The sequence below is a fragment of the Papio anubis genome, chromosome X, assembly GCF_008728515.1.
Source record: "Papio anubis isolate 15944 chromosome X, Panubis1.0, whole genome shotgun sequence".
NCBI lineage: Eukaryota > Metazoa > Chordata > Mammalia > Primates > Cercopithecidae > Papio > Papio anubis.
Window position 1 is genome coordinate 140,052,113 of NC_044996.1, and position 10,199 is coordinate 140,062,311.

A 10,199-nucleotide genomic window follows, 5' to 3' on the forward strand; every position below is an offset into this window, starting at 1 on the left:
GCAAAGCTTTTGGTATTTCAGCTGGGGATATTTCTAGAAAAGGAAATAACTGATATGAAAGACCTTTCTGCTGGTTCTAATGGCAAGCCTATTATTTCTTTAAATGTATTCTCATTTAACTGTGATTCACAGGGCACAGCTAACAATTTTTACTGGGGATGAAAATCAGATAACTATGGCGAAGAGACTATGAGGAAAAAAAGTGTGATGGAAAATACTTTGGCTAGGTTTCCACAACACCGTAGAATCATATCAATTTACGTGTTCGGCTTGTAATAAAGTCAAGAAACTTTTGGTGGCAAATTGCTTGCATTAAGAATGGCTGGCCATGGTGACTCACATCTCTAATCCCAGCACTTTGGGAGGCCAAGGCAGGAGGATCACGTGAGGCCAGGCGTTTGAGACCAGTTTAGGCAACACAGTGAGACCCCATCTCTACAAAATAAAGAAAAAAGTTAGCTGGACATGGTGCTGTGTGCCTGTACTCTCAGCTACTTTCTAGGCTGAGGCAGGAGGATCACATGAGCCCAAGAGTTTGAGGCTGCAGTGAGCCATGGTCTCACCACTGTACTCCAGCCTCAGCAACAGAGAGACTCTGTCTCTTAAAAGAAAAAAAAAATAGGTAGCTAATATGCAGTGTCTGTGTTTTCTCAGGGTGTGAACAATCATTTTTAATTGTACTTCATGAGGAGAGCTACATTTCCCTTACTTGCAAAGCATTTGGGCCCAGCACCAAGTTGAAATATTGAGATCTTTATGGATGTTGTTAAGATTGGCTGCTTCTTTGCAGGTTTCATTTGTCATTGACCTTGGGATTGAGAAGTGCCCTCAAATGTATGTGGGGGAGTTTTAGTTGTTAACTAAATTTTTCCATTCTGCTTTGGTTGTTATCCCTTGGGTGGAATTGGTTGTATCTGCCCTGAATCTAATCTGAGTCTTACTTGTTTTAAGGGAGTGTCAATCAAGGCCCCAGAGAGAATTCCACCAAAAGAAATGGTGTCGAGAAACCCAAATAGCCACAATGAATCCACTTCACTTTAATGCTTGGAAAACTGATAAGGGTTTGCCATGTTGCCCTTTTAATTTCCATACGAGCTTCTTCCAAGATAAGCAAATGTATAGCAATATTCTCATTTGGAAGAGTGTCTTCCCTTGGGATTTGGATTTGAAAAATGAGATAAAAGGACAAATTACCTCTCATATTCTCATGTCATACACAGAAGATTTTCTTATTAAACCATGTGTTGAAATACTCAATAGCAATGCTCCAAAAAAATCCATATACAGATGAAAGAAACAGTCATGAAAGATACTGCGGCTTTATCCGACATGACCTAAAACCAAGACAGAAAATTGGTTGCTTCTGTTTCTGGGTATGTCAGACAAAACACAATGTCCAAGTTAGCGGAGGTTCGGGTTGTTTTTGCCATTTTCTGAAGTGGGTCGGCTCTCTTAATAGGTCTGCAGTCATCTGAACGGAAAGTACACTCAATTTGTTTTGGTAGACCTTGAAATTGAACAACCAATTTGGTCTAGCCATTAAATAAGCCTCAATTAGGGCTCGGCATTAAGACAAACTTCAACTAGTTTGAATGATTGCTTTTTGTTTTTTAAACTTTCCAACTCCCTGTTTGGCATTATTTAGAAATAGTTTGATTTCGTGACTATTGAGAGAAGAAAGAAAGCATACCACGGCTTTTTCTAGGAAACTGAAACATGAAAAATTCCATAAAGAATTTAATTTAAAAATTCTGATCTCCACTTGGACCTAATGGGATCTTCCAACTTGGAAAAGCATTCCTTCCTCCCATTTTATTCTTCAATAAATCTCAAATTAAGAGTATATTAAACTTTTTCTGTAGGTTCTCTGGGCCTTAAACAATGAAGTCATTTATTTAAACTAATTATTTTTGTTAAGTAGGGTGGGAATACTGTGTGCTTAGTTGCTGCATTTATTATTTATTAAGCACTGAGACTTAATTATACCTTGTACGGAACACAAAGAAATACGTTGTCTGTCTCAGTTTCATTCTGCAGACAAAACAGACAACATGAGCAATCGACACCCTAAAAACTCTTCATCTTCCCTCAAGCATCGCATTTATAGGCAGGTTTGCTTGGTGCCATAAATTCCAAGTAAAGGGTCTATGTCACCATAGTTGTTCAAGGCAGTAGAGTTAGAGATTGTGTATCAAAAATATTTTAAAAAGTTGACTGGGGAGTTGGGTAATTTTTTTTTCACCAAAATATAAAAGTTGAGTGAAAAATAAATACATAAAAATGAACATAAAAAATATTTTAAAATTTTAAAGCACTAAAACAAAAGCAACATAGATTTGGAATCATCAAATTGTTTTTTTTGAGCAGGATCTCACTCTGTTGCCCAGGCTGGAGTGCCATGGCATGATCTCAACACACTGCAACCTCCGTCCCCTGGCCTCAAGCCATCCTTCCACCTCAGCCTCCCAAGTTGCTGGGAGCATAGACATGCGCCACCACTTCCAGTTATTTCTTTGTGTTTTTTATAGAGATGGAGTTTCACCATGCTGTCCAAGCTTGACTCAAATTCCTGGCCTCAAGTGATCTGCCCAGCTCAACCTCTCAAAGTGCTAGGATTACAGGCGCGAGCCACCATTCTTGGCCTTGAATAATAAAATTTTAAAGTGAGCAGTTGCCCTGGAATCTTACTTAAACTTTCTGCCTGTTGAAGAGATTTGGAGTCATAAAACTTTTAAGTTAACAGTTGCACTGCAATCTTACCTGAACTCTCTTCCTGCTGATCTGTAGCAGGAGGATGCAGACAAATTGTTTCAGAGGCTAAGGATGGAGAGTGCAGGAGAACCTTGTAAAGCGAACCTGGTTTGTTCAAATGAACAGCTCTTCATTGATCACAATCAACCTTTGAAGTGAGGAGGTAGTGCTGACCAAAGCACTGCAGCATGATTTTCACCTTGGGGAGAATCCCATGATCATGACTAACCTGTGGCCAGAGAGTCATTTCGTACCGTTTCTGCTGATTATTCATACAAAGGCAGAAAAAGAGAGAACAAGTCTGGTCAAAATTCATTGCTTTTTCTGGAGGTGTTTGTTGCAACGCGTGCAGGTAATAGGTTTCCTCCTTTGAGGCCCAAAGAATCGAATCCTAGCCACATAAAGCCTCTTTGCTATGATCCTCATTGATAGGAAACAGCATGGAGTGCAGCCTCTCTCTACATTCCTTTGTATCGCCTGCTCAGAAATCCACAGGATTGGACAGGACAGGAATTACTGTTGTTTTTATTACATTAGGAATTTAGTAGTCAGGCATTGCTTCCAGAAGCTCCACAACAGGTGCCCCTGAGTTAGGCCTGAAATCAAGGTTTTCCGATTCTAAGCCTAATTTCGTTTTCTTTCTTCCTTTCATTCATTCTTTCTCTCTCTTTCTTCCTTTCTTTTTTCTCTTTCCACCTTTTCTGCCATTTCCTTCCTTCCTGCCTTCCTTCCTTCCTTTCTTCCTTCCCTCCCTCTTTCTCTCTCTCTTTCTTTCTTTCTTCTTTTTCTTTTTCTTGTTTCTTTCTTCCTTTCTGTCTCTCTCTCTCTTTCTTTTCTCTTTTTCTCTTTTCTGACAGGGTCTTGCTCTGTCACTCAGGCTGGAGTGCAGTGGTACAATCATAGCTGACTGTAGCTTTGACTTCCTGGGCTCAAGCCATCCTCCCACCTCAGCCTCCCTAGTAGCTGGGACTACAGGCACTCACCACCACACCCGGCTAATTTTCTTTTTTTTCTTTTTTTCCTTTGAGACAGAGTTTCGCTCCTGTCGCCCAGGCTGGAGTGCAATGACACGATCTCAGCTCACTGCAACCTCCGCCTCCTGGGTTCAAGGGATTCTCCTGCCTCAGCCTCCCGAGTAACTGGGACTACAGGCAACTGCCACCATGCCCAGCTAATTTTTGTATTGTTAGTAGAGACAGGGTTTCACCATGTTGGTAGGCTGGTCTCAAACTCCTGACCTCAGGTGATCCATCCACCTCAGCCTCCCAAAGTGCTGGGATTGCAGGCGTGAGCCACCGTGTCTGGCCTATGCCTGGCTAATTTTCTGTTAAAATTTATTTTTTGTAGAGCCGGAGTCTCCCTATGTTGCCCAGGCTAGTCTTGAACTCCCGAGCTCAAGTGATCCTCCCACTTCTACCTTTCAAAATACTGGGATCATAAGCTTGAGCCCTGCACCCCACTAAGCCCAATTTCTGTTCAACATATGTCTCTTTGGGTGTAGTAAAACTCTTTAAATATGTTACTTAAAGAAATCTGACTGCTGCAATTTTTTTCTAGTGGGTTAGTGTTTAAGAATCATAGCCAAAAAGATTATTATCCTTAATGGTAGGACTTTGAAAACTATGGTCCCTGGACCAAATCCACCCCAAACCTGTATTCTTATGGACTGCGTGCTATGAATGGAGTTTACATTTTACATGTTGAAAGCAAATAAGAGAATTTTCTTGGCACATGAATAGTATATAAAATTTACATTCCAGTGTACATCCATTAAAACACAGTCATGCCCAAGCCTTCACATAGTGTCTGTGACTGTTTTCATGCTACAGTGGCAGAATTGAGTAGTTGCAACAGAGATGGTTGTCTTTCCTGCAAAGTCTATTCTCTATCCAGGCCTTTATGGAAAATGTTGGCAAACTCTTGGTTGAGAGAAATGCCCCTGGAGTGTGAAGAGTGAAATCTTTGGGTCTGATCTGCAAAGAGAGAGCTCAGATAAAGCCTGTGCCCTCAGAAGAAAATCAAAGATTCTAAAGACTGGAACTTCTAATATTTAGTTTAAAGTCTCCATCACCCCTCCTCCATGGCCCATACCTTCCATGGTTTTGTCAGAGTGCCCCATAGGCAGTCTGAAGTCACTGGGGTAGGGTTTGCAGATGGAAACCTGACACGTTCTTGCTATTTGTAGTAGGATGGAGCCATGGGGGCAGGTTCATCCCTAACCCCAAATGAGGACTGGACAAAGGGTGGATGTCTCCTGGAGTTCCCTGGAGACCCCAGGGATAGTGATGAGAAACCAAAGCTGGACATGAGGTGGGCCCTTCCTCCTTCAACATGTGCCTGTTAAAAGGAGACTTCAAACTACAACGGGATTTAGAAAAACATTGTGGCTGACACCTGGGCTACTTTCTGTAGTTAAGAGACAGAGTGCTTTAGGTACATGAATTACATGATTCCATTTATCACCCAGCAACCTTTCAATTATTAACTTTAATTTGACCTATTCTCTTTGCTACTAAATGTTCAGAACATCTTAGCCTAAATCACTATCTAAAGCTATGTTAGGATACAGGAGGGAGAGAGGAAAATAAAAACGTTGATGAAAAGTACCAAATGGATTGCGAAGATAATCTTATTTCACATAAAATAATTAAATGAATGTTGTTTTCTTTTTAATTGCTCCACACTTAAAACCAAACGTGCCGAGGTTAGTACTTTACAACATCTAATTGAATTTTCCTAGTTCCTTTTATTATGAGACTAGGTTCTATGTAAAGCTGTTGACTTCAATGCAATTATTACATTGTTAGACAAACTTATATCATTAATGAATTTCAGCAATAATGTTTATCTAGTCTACTTTTCTAGACTTTTTCCCCCTTATTGTTGAATGCCACCAGGTATAGCAATAACCTCAGTGTCAGTTGCTGTACTTACACAGGTCAGTAGTCAATTCGTCTTTTTAAATTGTAAACAACTATTTGAAAGCTATATTGTAGCTATAATTTTAAGAAAATAAAGTCTAAAATTAATTTTATTTTGCCTAATCATCAATTAAATCACTTGCGAAGTATTTTTAAAAGGACATTAACAATAGATTTATGCATAAGTCACATCTTTATATTGACTTTATCTACCATAGTTCTGCTAAAGCAAAGAAAAGCACTTTTCTTTCCAGAGATTTAATTAGATCTGTTGTTCTAGCAGAGGCATTCTAAAATCCATTTTCAACCTAGAATGGTTTTTAAAAACCTGCGCCTGAAATTTCAATGTCAACATAAAAAAGTAGTAATTAGTGATTGCACCCTATTTTTACCTTGTTGTGTGACTTTCTTTTCATCCTTCATCTCCTGCCTGGGTGCTTTAGGGAACTCGTAAATCAATATATTTCCAGGTGCCATATGGTTGCTATATACTTTTAGGCAATGCTTGAGTATCACCCAAAACATTTCTAAGACTAATGTTTCCCTTGCAAATGGAAGGTTCTAAATGTAAACATGTTAGTAACATAGCCATGAATGGCAAGTGCTTCCATCACAGAAGAAAATGAACACATATTGCTAATAATAACAAATGTGCATTTCTATGTCCATGCAAGATTTCTATGGTCAAGTCCTGGGAAAACAGAATTGAGGCTAACCACATGGAATGTAGTCATATTTCAAAAACTATAATCTGATCCTTGAAAAATCAGAATGCATGAAATCAGTTAAACAGTTATAGAGTCTGCATGAACAGTAGTCTTTGGTAATAGCCAAAATTAGGCTAAGATCAGTGGATTTAACATTTTCCAGAAGGCTTGTTCTTAAATCAAGGATGTAAAGTCATTCTCTTATGTTTTCAAATAGCAGTTTTAAAGAATTTTTATTGTTGTTTGGTTTTTTTCTTTGTGTGTTTCCAATTTCCTCTTCTGTCCAATGCATTCTGCATGTTTTAATTTTTATTTATTTATATATTAAATCTTAGATTTGGAGGTACACGTGCAGGTTTCTTACATGAATATATTGCATGATGCTGAGATTTGGGCTTCAGCTGAACCCGTCATGCAAATAGTGAACATAGTACCCAAAAGGTAGCTTCTCTACCCTTCCCAGGCGACCCCTTTTGGACTCCTCAGTGTCTATAGTTCCCATCTTTATTTCCATGTGTACCCAAAGTTTAGCTCCTACTTATAAGTAAGAACATGTGGTCTTTCATTTGCTGTTTCTCCGTTAATTCACTTAGGATAATGGCCTCCAACTGCATCTATGTTGCTGCAAAGGACATCATCTCATTGGTTTTCATGGCTGTGTAGTAGTTCATGGTATATATGCACCACATTTTATTTTTCCAGTCTACTGTTCATGGGCACCTAGATTGATTTCATGTCTTTGCTGTTGTGAATAATGCTCATTCTGCATGTTTTTATATGTAGCTGTAGCATTGTTAGACATTTCAATTCCGTATTTTTTTATATTCTTTTATTGCTGGTGTATAATTGCACAATAGACAGAGAATGTTGTCTCTATGAATTTGACTACGGAATTTTTGAGATTTTGTTTGTAGCACAGGTTAATCTTGCAAAATAATTTAGATGCCTGAAAAATAACACATAATGTCTTTTTTTGTGATACACATTGATATATCAATCAGATGATGTTTGTTAATTACTACATTATAAGTTTTATCCTTTTCTCTCTCTTTTTTTTTTTTTTGGTAGGGGAGGGTTCTGCTTTCTTTATCAACTCTTGACAAAGGTTCATTCAATTTTTCCACTACAGATGTGGTTTTAAAATATCTTTCAGTAATTCTGTCATTGTGTGTGTGTGTGTATATATATATACACACACAAATATATATACACATAAATATATATATATACACACACATATTCACATACACAGGCACACACACATATTTATTTATAAAGACTCTCTTCTTAGTCTCAATATAATGAGTTTTTGATTATTACGGATTTCTGGTGGCATGTTTTACTAATAATGTAAAATCCCTAAACTTCTGTTACTTACTTTTGTCTTCAATTCTATTGTAGATCAATTTCATTTTGGTTATTGTTTTTATGGTATGCAAGTTTCATTTCCATTATTTTCATATCTTTTTTTCATAGATGTATCAGGAGTAAATAGTTTAGAGCTGGATTATCATTTTATTTAGTTTTAATTCAACCTGAGTGTCTGTTCCTTTTTAATAGGGAAGTTTAGCTTTTTATGTCTAGTGTGAGAATACATAAGTGGGCATATTTCTACTATCTCAAATTGCATTTTCCATTTTTCACCCCCTGACGCTTAGCTTTCTTTTATTCTTTTTCTGACCTCTAGGGATTTTATTCATTGTTGGCTCAGTTTCCTTACTTTTATCACTTGCTATTTTAGTATTCAGATTTTCTAACTTTCTAGTAAACTTCACAGCTCTATCCTCTTTCTGCACAAGACAATGGTGTTAATGTACTCAACCTGGTCAAGGCCCTTCCCTACGTCTCATCCCTTATTGATTTTAACATTTCAATTCCAGTCTATTTTTTGGTATAACATTTTAATATTATGTTAACACTATCTTTATGATTAACATTAATTTATAGATTTAACAACATGGCTCATAGTGGCCTTTATCTTGCACATTGAAGCCTAGAACTTCCTATTTATTTCATTTTATTTATATTTATGATAAAGTATATCCTTTCATATTGTCTGTATAAAGATCTGGATAAAACATTTCTGGAGTCATTTATGCCTGAAAAATACCTTTTTTTCTTTTATGAACAGTTGCACACTGGTAGTTTTTCTTGGAATTCTATATTCTCAAATCTTGTGCATAAGCATTTCAAATATATGGTGATCGACAATATATTTCCAAGGTGATGCCAATGATCCCTGTAGAGGTGTCCAGACCTGTGTGCCATTCCCTCCCATAGAGTGTGGTAGGACCTGTGCCTTGCTTCTAGTTATGCAGAATATAGAGAAGGTGGAAAAATTTGTGATGTAATTAATGACCACAAATAGGTTGACTTTAAGTAAATCCAATAGGTGATTATCTTGGGCAGGTCTAACTTCATCAGATGGAAAGGTTCTCCTTGTGGGCTCCATGATATAAGCACCAATATTGGAGAAGCCCACATGTCCTCTTGGCTGTAGTGGGTAGACTTTAAAGTGACCCTCAATGCCTCTCATCTTCTGGTATTCACACCCTTGTGTGTGACGATACACTCCTTGGGTGGGTCCAGGATCGTGGGATGTGACTTTTGTGTTTTGTTTACTTTATGCCACATAAAACTCAATCTTGCTAGCAGACTCTTGATAGAGACTTCTCTTGCTGACTGTGAAGAAGTCAGTCATCAAGGTGAGAGGCCCAACTGTCAAGCTGCTAAGGATGTCCTAGGATGGGGTACTGGTCTTTGTCTGGCAGCAAGAAATGGCCAGAACTCTCAGTCCTACAGCTGCAAGTAACTTAATTCTGCCAACAACCTGGCTAAGCTTAGAAAGAGATTCTTCCTTTTTTGAATCTCCAGATAAGAACACAACCAGCCAATATCTTGACTGCATTCCTGTGAGACCCTGATCTCCAAACCCACCTAAGCCATGCCCAGGTCCTTGATCTGCAGAAACTGTGAGATAATCAGTGGTGGTTGTTGTAAGGTGCTACATTTGGTGGTAATTTGTTATACAGCAGTAGATAACTAACACACACCTAATTCCATTATAACGTCAGTGAGGTGTAGAGTTAAAGGCCCTGGTTCTGAATCCAAACAAACTTTATTTATCTCTCACTCAGTTTGCCCATTAATTAAAACAATTAACAGCCCTTCTATCTTAAGGGCTAAGAGCTTTAATAAATTAACATTTTACCCACATGATGACTATTATCAGAGTGGGTGGCTTGGAATAAACATGTAAAAAATACCTAAAATTATTGCTGTTGTTCTTTTTCTTCAAAGAGCTGATCATTTTGAGAGATTAATGATGCTTAGTTAGTAATTTTTTCTACTCCTGAGACCAAATGTGGAGTACAACTTAGGAAGGATTTGCCTTAAGAACACATGCTTTCAGAATATCTGACCTTGTGTTGATTGTGCGACAGGTTTAAATACTAGATCTTTCTTCTCCCAAGATCTTCCTAATTATGTGCTGTTTACACTCACCCCCAAACCTCAGCAATCTATTGATTTTTGAAGTTAACACGTTGATTTTTTTTCTCTCTGTCTTCTATATGACAATGCCAAAAAGGTTTTAATAAATGGGTTGTGGCCTTTATATGAACTAACAGAAGGCCCCCTGCTGGAATAGCTATTAAGATATCATCCAGACATAGAAGCAGGATCATTTATAAGATCTTGGCATTGGAACTGCTGGTCATCAGATGCTCATGGATGCTCTTGCAATTCCTGACCAAAGTCTGAAATAGAGTGCTCTCCTTCACTTATGTAACATTTAACATCACAATTTTTAAAAATATTC